Below are 22,733 nucleotides of genomic sequence, written 5' to 3'. Positions count from 1 at the left end.
ACCGGACGATCGTCCAAAACTATTTTAGCCTCGTCTAAGAAGGGACAATGGTGGACGGCATGATCGCCTTCGCACAGTTTACAAGGAAATCTATATTTTCCTTTTTGTCCTGGGGCTTCACTTTCACTAGTCGACAGTGTGTTTTCAACATGATCACCAGAGGTTGACAACACCCGGTTGTGCAAACGAGGAGACCAGTCCCTTAAGATCCAACGGATGCAAGGATAGTCTCTATGATAGTGGTATCCTTTACAAATGACACATGGCGATTTAGGCCTGGTCGGTGCAGTGTGTGGATTTTCTCTAGACGACGGTCATTTGCCCCCATTCGCCTTTGGCTCCTTCTTCTTCTTCTCTTTCTTCTTCTTTTCCTTCTTCTTCTCAGGTACTTGACTTTTGGCTTTACAAGCCCCATCAAGCGAAGAGGAAGGAGGAGAGGAAGAATTGGAGGAAGTAGAAGGTTGGTGGGTAACTCTGGAATCGTCTAGTTGCTAACTCGATTGTTCAGGAATTGCGGTGTTTTGAACAACAGAGGTTGAGAAGAGCCATACAAGCAAGCCGATTGTCAGTCCTGGAAGCGACAATGTGGCCATATGGGGTGCACCAACATCTCCCCGAGAGGAGAAGGGACTGGGATTTCCTCCAAGGGGAATTCCTTGGTTGGTGGATTCCATTTCCTCAACCCAAGATCAACGTAGGAAAGGGTAATGAATATTCCGTTTAAAATAAATTTTAGACGCTTTGACACAACTTGTTTTTTCAATTTTTAAGAGTTGAGAAAAAACAAAAGAAGACTCTAGTCACCTTCGATTTTTAATGAGCCTGAAGTGACAAGTGCTCAGATGGACCTTTTCTGTTAAAGAGTTTGAAAAGGAACAAAAGGGACTACTCTGGAAATCTAGGTAGAGGGATTACCAAACCAATCGCAAAACTGCAGAATACTTTTTACGGTACGGAAGTCAATCTTCCCGAATGCTGTTTTCAGTGCATTGCGATCGATAGGGCGGCAGACACGGCTTCCTATGGATAAAGGATTAAGCCTATTATGGTCTCCAAAAATATACTCGACGATACGTGGGAGCACAAGTCCGTACTGGCACTTATCATCTCAAAGTGGAGGAATCACCCAACCATCAGTGAGAACAATAGTTACCAGGCTTTACGACGTCGGAATACGTCTCTAGCTTAGACTTCTAAATGTTGTGCGTTAGGTTCCAAAGCGTTGTTAGGTTCGTTGAATTTATTTTATAGTTGATCTTGTTTATGAAGTTTTCCTTTCAGGTTCAACGCGATATGTAGATGTAATTCCTAAAATGCGATCTAAGATGATAAACAATCTTTTTATCTTCTTTGTGCAATGAAAATCCTAGCTACTAAGGATAGAAAGACAGAATCCTTTCACAAAGAGCAAAGAGCACACTCTAAATGCACTTTCCTAAATCAAACCAATCAGACTGGGTAAATGCAAATGCACATGCATGTATTTGTTTTCGACTTTCTTAGTATATGAATGATAAAAAAAAAGTTGATGCACAAATCTGAATTTCTTTTCAAGCGACAAATATCAACAAGTTTCTTTTCGAAATAAAAAATGGAGACGATCACAACACCTTACGATTTTGAAATGAATACTTGTTTTGACACTAGAAAAATTACAAATTCAGACCAAGAACAATAGTAACAGGATAATCGACTATCAACAGCAATCAAACTCTTTCCTATGATTGAAATCGACACTTGCGACAGTTTCAAATCAAAGGACGACAGTACGATTATGCTACTTTTGCAAAGGAGAACTGAAAATGAATCAAAAAACACACAAAAACATTTACAGTTCTTTTGTACAAAGGAGGCGGAATAAAAACAAGGAAAAGGGGTTTCAAACAGACATATACTGATCACCGGCAACAAAATTCTGGAATAGAACTGGAAAGAATGAATCACAGAAACCAAAATTGCACAAAGCCTAGCCTGATCAGCGCACCTGTAACACAAGGAATTTGGAATGCAGCGCACCTTCTACACTCGGGAAGTGCGCTAAATTTCAGATTCCCAGAACAGTACCTGCGCTGGACCAGAAACGATACTTGGCTTGGGTTCCGGGTCACAGTTTGCAGTTTAGTTCATGGGCTTTGGCCGAGCAAAAGGTAATCAGTAATTCAACAATCAGGGGTAGATCTAAGGAGGATCTAAGAGCTATCACAAGGGAAATCAGAGAGTTTGTGAATCAGTTGTTTAAATCATAAACAGGTCCCGTAGATGGAATGAAGTGGCATTTATCTACTTTGAATTTGCTATGGCAAATGCAGTTTGAATGCTACCTGTAAGTTTATGAAATAGACAACAAGGAAGATAAACAAACAAACTAATTCGTCTCCAGTGAAGTCGCCATTTTGTTACAGGGAAAAGTGTCTACTCAGAACTGCTTATCCCACTAAGGTGTGATAGCTGCCTTAGAAACAAACAAAGTAAAGCTACTTTCGTTTTTCCTTTATGAAGTATAGATAGAGAGGAACAAAGAAGACCAACCTCTGTCTTGCGCTAATCTCCTGGTTCGATTCCTCTCTTCCTTGATAGTCTTTCGCTACTTGTTCCCTTGCACGCCCAGCTTCACAGAGTACCTGTAATATCACAGTAGCACAACACTATACAAGAACATGGATCTATAATCATAAACAATCTAGGATTAGATGTAAATTGACCATACAAATGCAACAAACATAAATGACACAAGAGTATGGAGGAAAACTTGAATAGCTTTTATTGATAAACAAGAAAGAGCCAAGAGGAGTTACAACCAGTTGTTCTGACCCAGCATCAACCTCTCGGCAAGGAAGCCCCTCTTCACCTCATACAAAGCTTAGATCAACCAACAATCTGATGTTTGTCTCAAGAAACCAACAACAATTCCTTACAATATGCAAAATTCCAGCCTTTGGATCTCTGGGATGAGGGATCCATATATAGATATCTGTAAGGGGAATGAGTCAGCTTGTGATTTGATTAGTGTCTTCCCTTTGATAGTTCTTGCTTCCACTTGGAGATTGATGATCTCTTACTCATCCTTGGTCGAATTCAGAGAGGCAAGTGTCACAGGAGAAGTTTCTAGAAGCTTCCATTGCCTCTCCACCTCGCGGAATGACACTGCCATTTGTCATTTCTCGTCCATCGCACCCCATAGAAGGGATTTTTGAATTGCAATGCACCCACACAGTGTATTTAGGTGAGATGCAACACACTTGGCCTGTGGAGCAGCTGAAATGATCCTGTTTTGACCAATTCTGAGCAGTTTTTCATGGAGAACTTCTCGGAGAAGCTGTAATCAGTTGACCTTGTTCCTTTAGGGGTTAGAACAACACTTTTAGGGACTTATGAGCCCTTGGTTTATGGACATTTCATGCTTGGGGTTGTAGTGCCCAAAAATGTCTATAACACCTACAAAGTTAAATCTATTGCATGGAACAAGACACAATTGATCAGATCATGGACATGCAGATCAAGCACACTCATCGGTAGAAGATCCAAATGTATGGAATTGTAAAAGTAGGCCAACTCCTTCACCAGGGCAAGTGGCTCACCAGGGACCAAGCTCAGTGAAAGTTTCCTCATCTCATGGAGGTGTTAACACCCAGGTTGTTCCCTATGACTCCCAAGGCCGGGGTAACCACTAACCAATCTTTGGATCACTGTTTCTAGCCAAACTGTGATCAGAGAGGGCTCTCTCTTTATGATTTGTAACTGTTTATGATAGGGTTTTAGGCTAGCTATTATGCACAGGTTTTGTTTATGTTTTGGTTGAAGAATTTCCTTCAGATCTCTTGTGATGTGATATTCAGAGAGTCAAGTATCATTGGGCAATGGAGTCTGTGGCTGTAGGTGTCTAGAAACTTTGAGATGAACCGGTGAAACTTACAGGGCCATTTGGATGTTTCATAGAACAAATTTTGATTAATAACAGGAAACAGGTAAGACAAACAATGAAAGCATTCAAGAATTTTCACTCGTTGTTGACTGTTTCCACCAAACTGGTTATGAGAAAAGACAGATGTCACAGGGGCAAACTTGAATCCCTGGGAATGTCTATCACAGCGAAAGATATAGTTTCAAAGTGCAGCAACTAAGAATTACACTTCTGTTACTGTATCTGAGGAAAACATGGATAATAGCTCAGTTTGAGTTCAGGGTAATCATGGATTAAGTCCTGGAACTATTCTTCTACTTTGCTATTAAGTGTAAAATATCTGGACAATGAAGGAGAACAAAAGACTAGAAAACATGTGATACAGAGATTTGAGAAAACTTATTGTTTTATGAAACACTCTGGAATCCTGCAACATTCACCATTCATCACAACGCATCAAAGTACACCAAGCTTTGGAAATTCCATTCTCGTTTTGTATTATTTCTCTGAGAATTTTTACAGCAAGCGAGAGCTCTTCAAAGGAAAATTACAACTACCTTAAACTTCTATGAGGGGCGAATATATACTTGCGATTCTTTACAAAAATATCTGAGTCCTGAGTTATCTCAGATTTAATGCTCGTACCAACTTTGAGATATTATTATCAGAAATTTATTACAGCATTGAATACAAAATAAAGGCGCTTTAATGTTCTGTCAGAAGATATTTTGGCCTTTGGGATCTGCTGAGTCGGTTGAGATATTTTGATTGAATGCTGGAGAACCCGACTTTATGGCTTGTACGCTGTATGCTGTGTTTGTCACCTGTGATTGTGACTGCTGCAGTGGTGAGAGAATAGCTCTGCTGAGCTGGCTCAGCTTCTGCCTCTTTCTTGTAGATCTTATTCATCAAAATTGTGCCTGTGTATGACTGCTCATGTGCTGGAGAAAAACTAACCTCACAGGTTCGGACCTGATAAGATTACCTGTGTCAGATTCCTCCACTCTTCCTGTGTGGGCAATTGGTGTCTTATGATTGCCCCCATAGTCTCATCTGCCTCAGTATACTTAAAGAAATTCGGTGGTGTATCAAACAGATGATCAATTTCATTCATAATAAAAAACAGACTATCCACCCTATCATACAGATTCTGCCCCGATGCTGGCCCTGTGTCTGCTGAAGTACTGGGCTGTTTTGCAATTTGTGCTACCGCAGAGGCATCAATCCTTTTGTTGTAATTTTCTAGGGTGAGCAGTCTTCCTACACTGCTTAAAATGCTGGGGAGGCCTCTGTTCTGTAATGCCAGGAATCTGTCCAGGAATTTGTTGATTTCAGTCTGCATGTCCTGTGTTCTCCTCTCCAGTGTTCCAACTAGGTTTCTTAGTGTCAGGACTCGTTTAACTACTGAGATTGTTTCAGTCCTGTTAGTAATTCCCATGGCAGCTAGTTGAGAGCTAGTTTTGTTATTTAAAACATTGACCATTCTGTTGGCAGCATCTGGCATGTGGCCAAGGCTTGCTCTTGCTCTGTGTATTTCCTTGTTTGCCTTGGTGATGAGTGCTATTTGCTCATCCATAGTCTCAATGTACTGCCACTGATTGGTGATGGATCGACCGATGTTACTCCAGAGGACTGCCTTTAGTTCTGCTGTTACCTTCTCTAGTGCAAGCTCTTTTTCTAGTTCAGCTATTCTCTTTTTTAGAGCTTTTATCTCTCTCTCCTTTGTTGCTTCATTCTGCTTGCTTTTGTCAAATTTATCATTTACCTTGGCCAAAGTCTTCTTGACTTCATCAAGCTCTTTCATTTGGGATTCAAGAATTTGGATCTCAGCTTGTAGCTTCTGCATATCCAGACTGGGAGTCTGTCCTGGTGTTGGTGTAGTTGTTGCTGTAGATGGTGCTGTAGTTCCTGTTTGCTGAGGAGGAGGAGTAGTTGTTGGAGGGACTTCCTCAAGATTAATTATCACAGGAGGAGGCTGGGAGGGTTGGCCCTCTTCTCTTTGCTTCATTGCTGTTTGTAGTGCTGCCTTTGCAGCTTCTGATTGTCCTAGCTGGTCTTGAGTTCGAACCAGCTCCTTGTACAGGGATACCAGCAGGTCTGTAGCATCCTTTTCCTGCCTTTGCTGGGCAACCTCATCTGTTTGTGGATGGATGGTAGCTGGGAGCTTGATTTTCTTTCTTAAAGCTGCCATGTCTGCATCCCTTATCTTCAGGAGTTCTTGGATACCCTTAACATCTTTAGGATCATGTCCTATTTCGATAATTACTTCTTCCAAGGACTTGATCCGGTTGTCCTTGGCTTGTGATGATGCTCTCTCCAATTCCAGCTGAGAGGCTGTATTATCAAGGCTGCTCTTCAATTTGTAGTTCTCCAATGTCTCACCTGCCAAGGAGGCATACACCATTTCACCAGTTTGTTTATGTAATTCAATCTTATCCATAGGGTGTATGTCTTTGGCCAGCACCTCCATGTTGGTTCTTAGGTAATCCGAGGTGGATTGAGGATGCAGTGTTGTGGGCATGAAGTGACTCATGATCATCTTGCCCTCACTTACATCAAAGGCAGACATGAGTCTTTGCTGATTTGTAGGAGCCAGGTTCAGCAAATGATCGTACAGCCGAATTTTAATAGGATCACTCCTCCTCTTGATGTCAATAAATTGCTGCTTGATGCTTGACTGTCCCTCTCTGTGCTGGCTGGAGGAGCTGACCTCTCCTCTTATAGTTCTATCATGTTCATGCTGAGATGAACTGGCTGAAACTTCTCCACTGGGTGGGCCCATGCCCATTGCTTGCCTCACTGCTATGTCATCCTCTTGGGAGTCATTTAGTCTTTGTCTTTTCTCTCCCCGATTAATGGATGAAGTCAGGGGAGTCTCTCTATCCCTTTTCCTGGTGAAGTCCTCCTTTTGTGGGGTTTGGAGGACCGAGGTATCAACAGTGGTTTCTGCTCTAGGAGGCACCACTGTCTGAGCCTGTTGCTCAGTGGAGCTTGGAGGATTAGTCACTTTTTCTTGCTGCAAGGGCTGCTGTTCACTAGACTGTTCCTCTTCCTGTTGCTGCCCGAATTCCTGCTGCTCCATCTCTTCTTGCTGCTGTACCAATGTGTCCACTTGTTCTTCTGTCAATGGAGGTGGCTGTTCCACCTGCTTCCCTTTATCTCTACTTGCTGTTTGTGGTGCTTTCTCGGCAGTTTGCTGCTGTGCTGTTTGTGGTGTAGCAGCTGCTCCAAGTTGCTTTTTGTAGGAGAGAGGCACCTGTGCACAAGTTTCCAAGTCAGCTTCCTTTTGCATATTTCTAGCCTCTCTCTCAAGTAACTCTTCATTAGTAATTTCCTCCTCTAGGGTACCCTCCTCCCAATTTGATGCATTGGCATACTGTTCAATCTCAGGTTGTCTCTTGTGTGCATAGCTACCCAATTTGTATCTAATCCTCCTGAGGGAGATAGCATGATTGGGGTCATAGGGTATCCATTCAAAGCTGGTTTGCAGTCTGAGGCCTTCCAGGATAGTGTTTGCCTCTTTCCATCCCTCTTCTTTCTTGTTATATAGGAAAGGACCCAGCTGGTTCCTTACCTTCAACTGTGACTTCTTGTTGTTGCTCTGAAAATGAAGATAGTCTGAGTTCCCAAACTGTCTGAAATATTCCAAGGCAAAAAGCCTCATGGGGACATACCTTGGCAACCTAAATGGGTTCAACTCACAGCCATATATCCTGATGACTGTGTGGTTTTGGTAGAAGTACCAATTACCAATACTGTAGGACTTATTCAGATGGAGAATTCTCCTCATGTCATCAGTTAGTCTAGGAGGAGGAGTACCATGCAATACTGTCATGACTGGATAGATGAATAAGTCAATGAACTCAGTGTATGTGTAAGGTGATACAGAGATATGATGAAAAATAGAAGTCCAGAACACAACTGACCTTGGAATTCCTTGGGCATTGAGTGGTTTCAAAGGAACAGAGAAGGTGGCTGGCTGATAGAACAAGAACAGATGGTATATATATGAAGTATACCTGAATAGTCTTTCCCTCTTCAAGTTCATAAACTGCTCATGGATTTTATCTGCAATGTAGGTTGCATAGTCATAATGTACAGCTGGGGGTTTACCAGGAGAGAATATAGACAGCATTGCCATTAGGCTATCATCCACATCCTCTATCCCCCTGAATCCTAGGACATAACTGATTAAATCCACTAACATCCTGCCCAAATCATTCAAGTAGTGATACCCAATAGGAGGGGTTCTGACTGATTCAGAGCCTGGTCTTACAAACAACTGATTGATTTTAATGATTTGGTCATTTGACAGCTTGGTCCCTTTGTTTATCAAATTCTGCATAGAGAGGGGAGTCAATTGCTTGGCAGTTTGGAAGTGCAGCATTCCATTTATACTTTCTGGGGTAATCTGGAACAAGATTGAGCCTGTGGGGCTGATGACAGCTCTTTGGGTTGGGTCATAACATTCCTGGCAGCTGTAGATGAGTTCTGGCATAGGATTTACTTGGGGAAGGTTGAAGATGGGTAAATTTGAGTCCCAAATTCCCAAGATGTCTGCCCCACTCAGGTGCTGGGCTTTTAACTCATTCATCATCTGGATATTGTATTTGGTTCCCATAGGGAACCAGTCCAGCATTTGGTAATCCATGTCTCCCAGGGGTTTCCATGCTAATTCCTGGTGAGGAGCATTGAGGGGCTTGATATTTAGAGCAATAGGAGTCTCCATAGTTCTTCAAAGTGCAACAATTGTAGGTAAATAGTCAAAGTGGAAGCAACACAGAATAGAGGTGATTCTCTGTAAAGACAGTTTGTATTATGGACACCAGAGGGGAAATTACTCAACAGCAATTGAAATACTGTTTGTTTTTTGGGAGCAGAGCTTCTCTTAAGGTCTGACTATGTCCTCTTTTTGCGGGTAAATTGAGACCAACAAGGAATTTTCCGAGAATACACAGTGAGTATTGTTTTTTGGGTAAATTTACCGGAATTATGGCTCGGCTGGTGTTTTTCGACTTCACAGTGGCAAATGTGGACTTGCAGAGGGAAATGGGCGGTGTAAATATAGTTTTGAGGTGCCTTTATCCTTCTGAACAAATTAAAGTTCGATAACAGTGGTATGGAGGGCAAGACAACTGTAAATACCTGTAAATTGGCGAGCGGAGGTCGAGCAGGTGTGCACGTTTGCTGCTGAGGAGGTCGCCCGGGTTAAATCAGCAGGTTGGCGGAAATTCGGACGTAAACAGCCATGCAGGGAGAGCAATAGCGACAGGAGCGAAAGTGAGAAAAACGCGGCTTTTTTGGGTAAATATGGGTTTTTTACCATTTTGGCGCTTTTTCATGATGACGTCAGCATGACGTCATTGGTGGGTCACGGTGAGGTGACGTCAGCTGGCGTCATCGGGTGACGTGGCAGTGAATTATTGGTCCAAGGGGCGATGAGGTGGCCACCACGTCAGCGGACAGGTGGACGAATGGCAGAGGTGAGTACGAGCGGACGCGACGTGGCGATGAATTAGCGGAAAATAGGTGGCAGTTAGGACCGTAGCGGTTACGGTTAAAGCTGACCGCTACGGTTTCTCGGGGCGGTTTGGGTACGGCGCGGAAATTGTCAGGCCCGGCTCCGAGATACCTCAGTGTTTGACGCGTGGAGAGGCCCTGACGTGACGCAACGTCAGCATCTCGGGCGGTAAAGTACAGCAGTGGGAGCCGCTCCGATATTGACGTGGATCGTCAGATCTTCAGGCCTTGATCCGACGGTGGGCGGAGTATGGAGGTGCTCGGGTTATATGCGGGCGGGGAACTTTAGGTTTTATGGGTTTTTTGTTGGTTTTCGAATGTTTTTCATTAAACCCATAATGCGCTAACCCTTTGGAAATGCGCCAGAGGCGGGTTTTTTAACTTTGGTAACTTTTGCAAAGGATTTGAAGGCGGAATAGGGTTTTGTAAGGGTTTTTCAATGCAAATGGTGGTTTTAGGAGCTGTTTGACTTGCAGCAAGGGGGAATGGGATGGGACAGGTTCACCAAAGTGACCAGATGTCACTTTGGTCCCTTTTGAAGACCATATGGCTATAATGCCAAGGGGAGGGAGTATATATAATATTTGGGGCTTTATACACCTTAGTGTTAGTATTATTAGGGGAAGGGGTAAAATAGGGGAGCTATATAGTAAAATTAGAGGTTAATATGAATGAAGGGGGCAAATGAAAGGGATTTTACTGAGTTTATCTGAAATTGACTTGGTTTTGAGAGTAGATCAAAATGAAAAGATCTTAGACAAGAAATGTGGATTCTGAATGAACTAGAACCACCATAAAACCATGATGCTTTCTTCATAAATCTCAGCTGAAAGAAAGGGAGTGTTAGTAATGGAATAAAGGGGAAGAGGGAAGTTAGTCATGCTCCTTGCTGTAATATGATGGAATTAACCACTTTTTGTATTGATAGATTTTGCCTTGGCAAAACACCTGTTGACATATGAGTAATGGTGAAAACACCCTTTCTGCAACCACAACTGCCTACCCAGCTATTTCCCTAGCATTTTTTGTTTCTCCATAGAGGGTGCATTTGGACTTGCAAACCCTTACTTGCCTTTTCTTTTCTTTGGCTTTTTCTTTTTTCTTTCTATCTACTTCTACCCTTATCTCTTCCAAGGTCCCAGATTAAGCTGTTGGGAACCTTTGCTTCTCTACCTAAACTACTTGTCTGCCAAGATTAAACAGTTTGGACAGACTTCTTTCTCTATTCTATAACTCAAAATTGAACACATGGCATGATCCAGATTAGACTGTTGAATCATCCACAAAATTTGAAATAAGGTCCTCAATACTTGAAACACTTTACCCAGCTCTTGCTTTCTAGGAAATATGGGATCTTTGGGATACCAGAGCAGAGCATATTTGGCTTTTCTCTTGCCAATCATGAAATATGAAACCTATTGGTATAGGTATCCAACAGTGGCTCCACATGGGGATGGTTTTTCTTTTGAAAGACCAAGAACAGCAGGTCAGATTGCCTTGTTCCTTGACTGCCCATCTTTGTCTTTGAAATCTGCTGCATGAATGTGTCAAAATAGTGTGCTTCTTTCTTAGAAGACCTCTGATTCTATCAGCCTCTTGCTGCTTGGTGAATTACTTGGGAAAACTGCTCTTTACAATCTAAAACAGAAAACAATATGTACAAATGCATATATACAAAGAATCCTTAGGTTCTACTCATGGGGAATAGTCAAAGTAGTGCTTCAGCATCCTGCCATTAACAGGACCTTCATCCAAGTCAGTTTCAGTAAGACTTTTGAGGAAATAAGTGTTGTTACCTTGTACTGCTTGGACAGCAAATGGTCCTTTCCATAAAGAGTCAAACTTTCCATGTTTCCCTTTCTCTTCTCTTCTTGCATCCCACTTTAGAACTTTGTCCCCCACATTGAAATCTTCTGCTTTGGTTCTTCTATCAAAGGCCTTTTTCAGTTTCTCTTGTAGTATCTGCACTCTGCTGAAAACTTGTTCTCTGGTCTGCTGTAAACAAATTATCTGGTTAATCCTTCTTTGCATGTCATTTGGCTCTGCTTGGCTTTCTTGTAGAAGTTTCATAACCGGCACTCCTAGTGATGAAGGAAATCTGGCCTCTAATCCATAGACTAACTCATATGGGCTGGTCCCAATTGATCTTTTAGTTGTTAGTCTGTCTGCCCATAAGGCATTTACTAGTTTCTTATGCCAGTTCTTTTTGTTCTCTTCCAGCACTTTCTTTATGATATTTATCAAACTTTTGTTTGATGATTCAGCAAGGCCATTTCCTTGAGGATAGTAAGCTGTAGAATGGCCCAAAGTAATGTGAAATTTATGGCAGAAGTTCACCATCTTCTTGGATCTGAAGGCAGCAGCATTGTCTGTTATTATCTTGTCTGGGCAGCCAAATCTAGCCAGTATATTGTTTTCCAAAAACTGAATGATTACTGAATCATTTGCTTGTCTGCATGGGGCAGCTTCAATCCACTTGGTGAAGTAGTCTGTTGCTGTTAGAATCCATCTGTGTTGCCCTGAAGATGAGGGATGAATTTCCCCAATGAAATCCAAGCCCCATTGTTGGAAAGGTCTCTCTGTTGCAATGGGCTTCAAAGGAAGTGGCAGCAGCTGTCTTTTGCCTTCAAACAGTTGGCATTTGTGGCATGAGGCTGTGAATTTCTTCACATCAGAGAACATAGTAGGCCAGTAATAACCAGCCCTCAATATCTTGTCCACAGTGGACTTCCAGTACAAATGTCCACCACAGTCTCCAGCATGGAAGTCTTGCATGATTTTGTTAGTTTCATTCTCTATTAGACAGTGCAGCAAAATACCTTCATGGTTTTTCCACAGTAGATTTTCATCCATCACACAAAATCTAGATGTTTTCATTTTTAGGAACCTACACTTAGTTCTGGACAGTCCTGGGGGAGCACACAGGTTTTGTAACACATAACAGATATCAGAGTACCAAGGAGATTGTTCAAAGGCTACATTGATCTTTGGAGTCGCCAGCTCTGTTTCACTATCCAGTTGGTTAATGTCTAAGGCTTGGAAATTTGCTTCTGTCATTAACTTGGCCAAACCTTGTCCTTTTATCAGCTTTGTAGGTTTTATTTCAATGTCAAATTCTAGTATATTGGCAATCCATTTTCCTCTCCTGCCCTCTAAGTTTTCTTGGGTGAGAATGTCTTTGACAATAGGACTTGGTACATAAGCCACAACATGGGAGTAAAGGATGTAAATTCTAAAGTCTTTAATAGCCTTGATCAAAGCATAGGCTTGTTTTTCCATTATTTGATACTTTAGGGGGGCATCTCTAAGAGCTCTGCTGAAAAAAGCAATGGGCTTTTCATTCCCTTGGTCATCTTTCTGCAATAATACAGCAGCAATAGTATGCTGGGAGGCAAATGAGAAGATGATGAAGTCTCTGTCAAACTGCGGATTGGTTAACACTGGGGTTTGAGTCAAGGCCAACTTTATACTTTCAAAGGCTTGTTTTGCTTCAACAGTCCATTTGACCTTTGAATCTTTCTTTAGCATATTGTTTAGTAATCTGATTAACTCTGCTAAATTTGGGATAAACCTTCTTAAAAAGTTGATTTTCCCTAAGAATCCTTGCAGCTCCTTGACATTCCTTGGGTGAGGCATTTGTAGGATAGCTTGTATCCTATCTGGATCAATTCTTATGCCATTTTTTGAAATAATATGCCCTAGAAGTTTCCCTTCTTCCAAGCCAAATAATGACTTCTTGGGGTTTAAGGAAATACCATATTTCCTGCATGTTATGAAGATTTGTCTTAAATGTTTCAAGTGTTCTTGGTCAGATTTTGAAAAGGGTGTTAGATCATCTAAGTAAATGACCAAGAAGTCATGAATCTCTTTTGCAAAAGCAATGTCCATTGCTCTCTGAAATGTTGCCCCTGCATTTTTCAATCCAAAGGGCATTTTCACATACTTGAAAGTTCCCCATGGAGTAGTAAATGCAGTTTTGTCTTGATCATCAGGGTGTACCAGGATTTGATTGAAACCTGAGAAACCATCCAGCAATGATATCCTGGAAGCTCCTACTACTCTTTGAAGAATGTGATCCATTTTGGGTAAGGGGTAGTTGTCTTTGAGTGACACTTGGTTCAAATTCCTTAAGTCTACACAAAGTCTAATCTCACCAGTTTTCTTTCTTGTAGGGACCAAATTTGAAATCCACTCAGAAAACCTGATTGGTGCTATGATACCAGCTTTGAACATTTTCTGTAATTCTTTTTCAATGGAAGGAAGGAGCACAGGATTGATTCTTCTCAATTTCTGTTTGAATGGTTTTTGATTAGGCTTGAGGGGAATGGTATGCTGGATAACAGAGGTATCATAAGACTTCAAGTCCTCATAACCCCAAGCAAAGACATCTTGGAACTCTTTAAAGAGATCAATATATTTGGGTTTTTGATCAGGGGGCAAAGCAGCAGATAGCTTTATTATTTTAGGCTTGTCAGTGGTACCAATGTTACATTCTTCAATTGTTGCATCTAATGGCTGCATCTTTGGTTTCCTGGGGACATCATTTGAGTCAAAAATGTCCTCTAGTGGGGTAAGGCCTGCTGGGAGGAGATTGTCTTTGAGTTGTATGATTTCATCTTCAGCGTTGCTCACCTCTTCACAGTCAATTTGGTGAATTTGCTGAATGTTTTCTTTGTTGAAAATGGTTGGACTGAGTAATTGTTTGGCTGTTCTAGGTGACATTGGGTTGGCAGACTGTTGAAACTGTAATTGTGATGGACTTGCTCCATCAAATATTTGTGATTGATTTGCTGTCTCAAGCATTTGTGATTGACTTGCTGTCTCAAGGTCAATATTTAATCCTGTAAACTCTTGTTGCAAGGTTAAAAAGTTGTTTATTTGCATGTCATTCTCAAATACTTGCCACTCTTTGACATTGTTTGGAATAGAAGGCCTATATTTGACCTCTGCCGTGAAACAATTGTTGGGTTCTAATGGGAATTTGAAGGTGCTGGCAAATGTTGCCAAGCTGTGTGCATGGAGATTGTGGCCCCTTGGAATTTTTGTGATAACAAACTCGGAGAAAGTTTCTAGTATTTCAATTACAGCAGACCTATAGGACCTCAATCTTTTGTCATTGGTAACAAAATTTCCTTTCACTTGTTGAATCACTAGATCAGAGTCTCCCATGATGGAGAGTTTAGGAGCTTGTAGTGATTTTGCTAGCTTTAGGCCCAACATCAGAGCTTCATATTCTGCTATGTTGTTAGTGCATCTAAACTTTAATCTGTAAGCCCTGCCTTCTGCATAGCCTTTCTCTTTGTTATGTATCCATACTCCAGCTCCTGCCCCTAACTTGTTAACTGAGCCATCAAATTCTAGGACCCACAGAATATCTTGCTGAATAGGAGATTTAACATTCTGTTCATGGGATGGCAATGTGAGCATGAGTTGAGGTTTCTTTTCCCATTTGTTTCCTAGGATAATTTCATCATTTGTTTGACAATCTTTGACAACTAGAGGAGGGTTAATGGGTATTGTTGGGCTGATTGAAATTTGGCAGGTGCTACTTGTTTGATCAATGTTTTGTTCTTGTATGAGTGTTTCGGTCTTGATGTCATTGTTTGAGAGGCTTGCGCTGTCATTGAAGAGGATGAAGGAGTCTATGTCCGAATGGACAACATATATTGGAAAATTTTGAGGCTTTTCTTCACTGCTGACCATATACTTCATGAGTGTTTCCCTATAAAGTCTTTTTGGTTGCCCAAATACAGAGATGGTTGCATATGACATATCTAATTGCAGGGAGCCTTGGAGTTTGGCTCCCCATGATCTTGATAAGAGCATCCCGTATTTGGGTGGGATATCAGCAACTACAACATCCATTAGTATGGTTTTGTTGGGAAATTGAACCAGGGACACACATAAATCTTTTATTAGGCCCAAACATTTGACTTGACTAGAATCAAAAGAAAACAGGTCTTTGTATGGTCTTGTTATATCCAAGTTTAATCTTTCCATGACAGCTTTTGGCATAAGGTTGTGAGAGGCACCTGAGTCAAACATTGCATTATGCAGTATTTTATCATGAACATGCAGGCTGACATAAAAAGGTAAAACCCCTGTGACTACTGTTTTTCCATCTACCTCTGGGCCAAACAGTAATTCTGGAGTGTCATCTAGCACATTTACATCATCTTTGCTGTTGGTGAGCTGAAGGGATTTTTTGATCTGTTGCTTATATATGTCATGCTTGGCTAGCTCTGAAAGGGGAATTGCTATCTTTAACTTGCCAATCTCTGCTCCTAGGTCAAAGGGTTTGTCAACTTGGATTTTAGAGTCACGGATAGCAGTCCTTTCTCTGTTCATTAAATCTTCTTGTTGGATTTCATCTTGATTTTGGAACCTGCCCCTCATACCCATGTCTTGAGGGGTAATGTTCGGATTTGGGTGGGAGGATGAGGTTGCCGTGGGCTGTTGTGGTGGGGACAGTAATTCAGTGACTTCCTCAACCACTACTTCTTTTGTAGGCAAGTTTGTTTTGTCATTAGGTTCAGTGACTAAGGTTTCTTTAGATTGTTGTTTCTCCTTTATCTTTTCGGGCTGATTTACATTTACAGTCCTACTCCTTAGTTTGTATTGTTTATGGACTTCATAGACAGCAGTATCATACCCTTGTTTAAAATCAAAGGATTCTCCTGATTTTGTTTGGAATGTTTTGCTTTCATCCTCCTCATGGTCTTCTTGTGTTAAGAAGACATGGCTTTTACCATCCAGACCCATTAAGTTGATTTCAGGATCTTCATTGAGCTGATTGGCTGAGGAAGTTTCTGCATAATTTTCTTGAAAAGGGGGTCTGATATCTTGGTCAGCACTTGTTTTTCCTATGTTTGGGTTCTGCGTTCTCCTAAAATTTGGGTTTCTAGGAGGATTGCTTTGTGGTGCCTCCCATGATGACTTTCTTTCAACTGATTCCACTCTTTCACCCAATCTCTTCATGCTGTTTAGTATTGCATCCAACTTTTGATCAAAGCCTGAGGGCTCTTCTCTCAAACCAGCCTTCTTTTCTAGCTTTGCCCTGTTTCTCTTGGCAATTAGGTTGGCTTCTACAGTGACTGCAACTCTTTGAGCTTCTGCAAGGGTTGGAGGATCTCTTTCTTTCAGCTGATAGGCCATATCAGAGTCAAAACCGTCAGGGAAGTTATACAGGGCCAAATCAGGAGGGGGCCTTAAGTTCTGGGGGATAGCATTATATACATTGTTAAACCTAGCACAATATTCCAAGACTGTTTCTTGGGGACCTCTTTTGATAGTGTTATATTCACCGAGTATGTGTAGAGGATCTTTCTTCTTCTCCCATCTGTTGGTAAACTCCTGGTACAGGACCTCAGGGGTTGCAATGGAATTTGCATTCAGGGATCTAAACCAAGTTCTGACATCCCCGGTTAAGCTTTGAACAAAAATTCTCATCCTGACACTGTCATCATCTATTTCAAAGGTCTCAAAGTGGTCTTGCATCTTCTTAGCATGCTGGACAGCTGTCAAAGGGCCATTGGAGTCAAAAAATGAGATTTTGGTTTGGTAGTCTTGAGGTAGAGCCGGTGCATTGGCTGGTATCTGCAGGGGTGCATATCTGTTAGCCATGTTTATGGGGTTTATAGGGTTAATAGGAACAAATGGGACAGCTGGGATTACAGGTGTAACAGGGGTAACAAGCGGGAAACTGGTTGAAAGAATATGTGCAGATGGTGAAGATGGGAGAGGAGGACTCTGAGGTGTTGATGATGAACTAGGGGAATTAGGTGTGGAACGGAAAAGGACTTTACAAGGAGTTGGAATGAGGATAGGTTGGTCTGAACTTATATCTGAATCAGCAGGCTTCTCCTGCTTTTGCTGTCTCCTTATGTTCTTTGGAATGATATTTGGGTTATCAACAATGATGGGTTGATCAGGGTCAGGGTTTGCCCTAGTGTGCCTTGGGTTTCTTTTGGGAGCCAGCTTCTACGTATTCTTTTAGAACTTTATACAGGAGGATTTATATGTACAAGGACTAGGTAAGAATTCTGGAATGACTATATATGTTTCAAAGCTAGGATGAAGATTCCCTAGTTAGCTCTTCCCTAAAGCTGTCCCTGTGTTTGCAAAAACAGTCCTAAGGCCTCTTGGCTAGTTTCAGGCTTGATGGTAGCTTTGGAAGATAGATAGTATCTAAAAACTTTTAAGAAGTCCCCAGTGGAGTCGCCAATTATGTTAACACCCAGGTTGTTCCCTATGACTCCCAAGGGAATACGGCCGGGGTAACCACTAACCAATCTTTGGATCACTGTTTCTAGCCAAACTGTGATCAGAGAGGGCTCTCTCTTTATGATTTGTAACTGTTTATGATAGGGTTTTAGGCTAGCTATTATGCACAGGTTTTGTTTATGTTTTGGTTGAAGAATTTCCTTCAGATCTCTTGTGATGTGATATTCAGAGAGTCAAGTATCATTGGGCAATGGAGTCTGTGGCTGTAGGTGTCTAGAAACTTTGAGATGAACCGGTGAAACTTACAGGGCCATTTGGATGTTTCATAGAACAAATTTTGATTAATAACAGGAAACAGGTAAGACAAACAATGAAAGCATTCAAGAATTTTCACTCGTTGTTGACTGTTTCCACCAAACTGGTTATGAGAAAAGACAGATGTCACAGGGGCAAACTTGAATCCCTGGGAATGTCTATCACAGCGAAAGATATAGTTTCAAAGTGCAGCAACTAAGAATTACACTTCTGTTACTGTATCTGAGGAAAACATGGATAATAGCTCAGTTTGAGTTCAGGGTAATCATGGATTAAGTCCTGGAACTATTCTTCTACTTTGCTATTAAGTGTAAAATATCTGGACAATGAAGGAGAACAAAAGACTAGAAAACATGTGATACAGAGATTTGAGAAAACTTATTGTTTTATGAAACACTCTGGAATCCTGCAACATTCACCATTCATCACAACGCATCAAAGTACACCAAGCTTTGGAAATTCCATTCTCGTTTTGTATTATTTCTCTGAGAATTTTTACAGCAAGCGAGAGCTCTTCAAAGGAAAATTACAACTACCTTAAACTTCTATGAGGGGCGAATATATACTTGCGATTCTTTACAAAAATATCTGAGTCCTGAGTTATCTCAGATTTAATGCTCGTACCAACTTTGAGATATTATTATCAGAAATTTATTACAGCATTGAATACAAAATAAAGGCGCTTTAATGTTCTGTCAGAAGATATTTTGGCCTTTGGGATCTGCTGAGTCGGTTGAGATATTTTGATTGAATGCTGGAGAACCCGACTTTATGGCTTGTACGCTGTATGCTGTGTTTGTCACCTGTGATTGTGACTGCTGCAGTGGTGAGAGAATAGCTCTGCTGAGCTGGCTCAGCTTCTGCCTCTTTCTTGTAGATCTTATTCATCAAAATTGTGCCTGTGTATGACTGCTCATGTGCTGGAGAAAAACTAACCTCACGGGTTCGGACCTGATAAGATTACCTGTGTCAGATTCCTCCACTCTTCCTGTGTGGGCAATTGGTGTCTTATGATTGCCCCCATAGTCTCATCTGCCTCAGTATACTTAAAGAAATTCGGTGGTGTATCAAACAGATGATCAATTTCATTCATAATAAAAAACAGACTATCCACCCTATCATACAGATTCTGCCCCGATGCTGGCCCTGTGTCTGCTGAAGTACTGGGCTGTTTTGCAATTTGTGCTACCGCAGAGGCATCAATCCTTTTGTTGTAATTTTCTAGGGTGAGCAGTCTTCCTACACTGCTTAAAATGCTGGGGAGGCCTCTGTTCTGTAATGCCAGGAATCTGTCCAGGAATTTGTTGATTTCAGTCTGCATGTCCTGTGTTCTCCTCTCCAGTGTTCCAACTAGGTTTCTTAGTGTCAGGACTCGTTTAACTACTGAGATTGTTTCAGTCCTGTTAGTAATTCCCATGGCAGCTAGTTGAGAGCTAGTTTTGTTATTTAAAACATTGACCATTCTGTTGGCAGCATCTGGCATGTGGCCAAGGCTTGCTCTTGCTCTGTGTATTTCCTTGTTTGCCTTGGTGATGAGTGCTATTTGCTCATCCATAGTCTCAATGTACTGCCACTGATTGGTGATGGATCGACCGATGTTACTCCAGAGGACTGCCTTTAGTTCTGCTGTTACCTTCTCTAGTGCAAGCTCTTTTTCTAGTTCAGCTATTCTCTTTTTTAGAGCTTTTATCTCTCTCTCCTTTGTTGCTTCATTCTGCTTGCTTTTGTCAAATTTATCATTTACCTTGGCCAAAGTCTTCTTGACTTCATCAAGCTCTTTCATTTGGGATTCAAGAATTTGGATCTCAGCTTGTAGCTTCTGCATATCCAGACTGGGAGTCTGTCCTGGTGTTGGTGTAGTTGTTGCTGTAGATGGTGCTGTAGTTCCTGTTTGCTGAGGAGGAGGAGTAGTTGTTGGAGGGACTTCCTCAAGATTAATTATCACAGGAGGAGGCTGGGAGGGTTGGCCCTCTTCTCTTTGCTTCATTGCTGTTTGTAGTGCTGCCTTTGCAGCTTCTGATTGTCCTAGCTGGTCTTGAGTTCGAACCAGCTCCTTGTACAGGGATACCAGCAGGTCTGTAGCATCCTTTTCCTGCCTTTGCTGGGCAACCTCATCTGTTTGTGGATGGATGGTAGCTGGGAGCTTGATTTTCTTTCTTAAAGCTGCCATGTCTGCATCCCTTATCTTCAGGAGTTCTTGGATACCCTTAACATCTTTAGGATCATGTCCTATTTCGATAATTACTTCTTCCAAGGACTTGATCCGGTTGTCCTTGGCTTGTGATGATGCTCTCTCCAATTCCAGCTGAGAGGCTGTATTATCAAGGCTTCTCTTCAATTTGTAGTTCTCCAATGTCTCACCTGCCAAGGAGGCATACACCATTTCACCAGTTTGTTTATGTAATTCAATCTTATCCATAGGGTGTATGTCTTTGGCCAGCACCTCCATGTTGGTTCTTAGGTAATCCGAGGTGGATTGAGGATGCAGTGTTGTGGGCATGAAGTGACTCATGATCATCTTGCCCTCACTTACATCAAAGGCAGACATGAGTCTTTGCTGATTTGTAGGAGCCAGGTTCAGCAAATGATCGTACAGCCGAATTTTAATAGGATCACTCCTCCTCTTGATGTCAATAAATTGCTGCTTGATGCTTGACTGTCCCTCTCTGTGCTGGCTGGAGGAGCTGACCTCTCCTCTTATAGTTCTATCATGTTCATGCTGAGATGAACTGGCTGAAACTTCTCCACTGGGTGGGCCCATGCCCATTGCTTGCCTCACTGCTATGTCATCCTCTTGGGAGTCATTTAGTCTTTGTCTTTTCTCTCCCCGATTAATGGATGAAGTCAGGGGAGTCTCTCTATCCCTTTTCCTGGTGAAGTCCTCCTTTTGTGGGGTTTGGAGGACCGAGGTATCAACAGTGGTTTCTGCTCTAGGAGGCACCACTGTCTGAGCCTGTTGCTCAGTGGAGCTTGGAGGATTAGTCACTTTTTCTTGCTGCAAGGGCTGCTGTTCACTAGACTGTTCCTCTTCCTGTTGCTGCCCGAATTCCTGCTGCTCCATCTCTTCTTGCTGCTGTACCAATGTGTCCACTTGTTCTTCTGTCAATGGAGGTGGCTGTTCCACCTGCTTCCCTTTATCTCTACTTGCTGTTTGTGGTGCTTTCTCGGCAGTTTGCTGCTGTGCTGTTTGTGGTGTAGCAGCTGCTCCAAGTTGCTTTTTGTAGGAGAGAGGCACCTGTGCACAAGTTTCCAAGTCAGCTTCCTTTTGCATATTTCTAGCCTCTCTCTCAAGTAACTCTTCATTAGTAATTTCCTCCTCTAGGGTACCCTCCTCCCAATTTGATGCATTGGCATACTGTTCAATCTCAGGTTGTCTCTTGTGTGCATAGCTACCCAATTTGTATCTAATCCTCCTGAGGGAGATAGCATGATTGGGGTCATAGGGTATCCATTCAAAGCTGGTTTGCAGTCTGAGGCCTTCCAGGATAGTGTTTGCCTCTTTCCATCCCTCTTCTTTCTTGTTATATAGGAAAGGACCCAGCTGGTTCCTTACCTTCAACTGTGACTTCTTGTTGTTGCTCTGAAAATGAAGATAGTCTGAGTTCCCAAACTGTCTGAAATATTCCAAGGCAAAAAGCCTCATGGGGACATACCTTGGCAACCTAAATGGGTTCAACTCACAGCCATATATCCTGATGACTGTGTGGTTTTGGTAGAAGTACCAATTACCAATACTGTAGGACTTATTCAGATGGAGAATTCTCCTCATGTCATCAGTTAGTCTAGGAGGAGGAGTACCATGCAATACTGTCATGACTGGATAGATGAATAAGTCAATGAACTCAGTGTATGTGTAAGGTGATACAGAGATATGATGAAAAATAGAAGTCCAGAACACAACTGACCTTGGAATTCCTTGGGCATTGAGTGGTTTCAAAGGAACAGAGAAGGTGGCTGGCTGATAGAACAAGAACAGATGGTATATATATGAAGTATACCTGAATAGTCTTTCCCTCTTCAAGTTCATAAACTGCTCATGGATTTTATCTGCAATGTAGGTTGCATAGTCATAATGTACAGCTGGGGGTTTACCAGGAGAGAATATAGACAGCATTGCCATTAGGCTATCATCCACATCCTCTATCCCCCTGAATCCTAGGACATAACTGATTAAATCCACTAACATCCTGCCCAAATCATTCAAGTAGTGATACCCAATAGGAGGGGTTCTGACTGATTCAGAGCCTGGTCTTACAAACAACTGATTGATTTTAATGATTTGGTCATTTGACAGCTTGGTCCCTTTGTTTATCAAATTCTGCATAGAGAGGGGAGTCAATTGCTTGGCAGTTTGGAAGTGCAGCATTCCATTTATACTTTCTGGGGTAATCTGGAACAAGATTGAGCCTGTGGGGCTGATGACAGCTCTTTGGGTTGGGTCATAACATTCCTGGCAGCTGTAGATGAGTTCTGGCATAGGATTTACTTGGGGAAGGTTGAAGATGGGTAAATTTGAGTCCCAAATTCCCAAGATGTCTGCCCCACTCAGGTGCTGGGCTTTTAACTCATTCATCATCTGGATATTGTATTTGGTTCCCATAGGGAACCAGTCCAGCATTTGGTAATCCATGTCTCCCAGGGGTTTCCATGCTAATTCCTGGTGAGGAGCATTGAGGGGCTTGATATTTAGAGCAATAGGAGTCTCCATAGTTCTTCAAAGTGCAACAATTGTAGGTAAATAGTCAAAGTGGAAGCAACACAGAATAGAGGTGAT

Source organism: Pinus tabuliformis, chromosome 7 (genome assembly GCF_031772625.1).
Source record: "Pinus tabuliformis cultivar Carrire ecotype Pingquan chromosome 7, CPIR1, whole genome shotgun sequence".
NCBI classification, from domain to species: Eukaryota; Viridiplantae; Streptophyta; class Pinopsida; order Pinales; family Pinaceae; genus Pinus; species Pinus tabuliformis.
Note: the sequence above shows the minus strand (reverse complement) of the source record.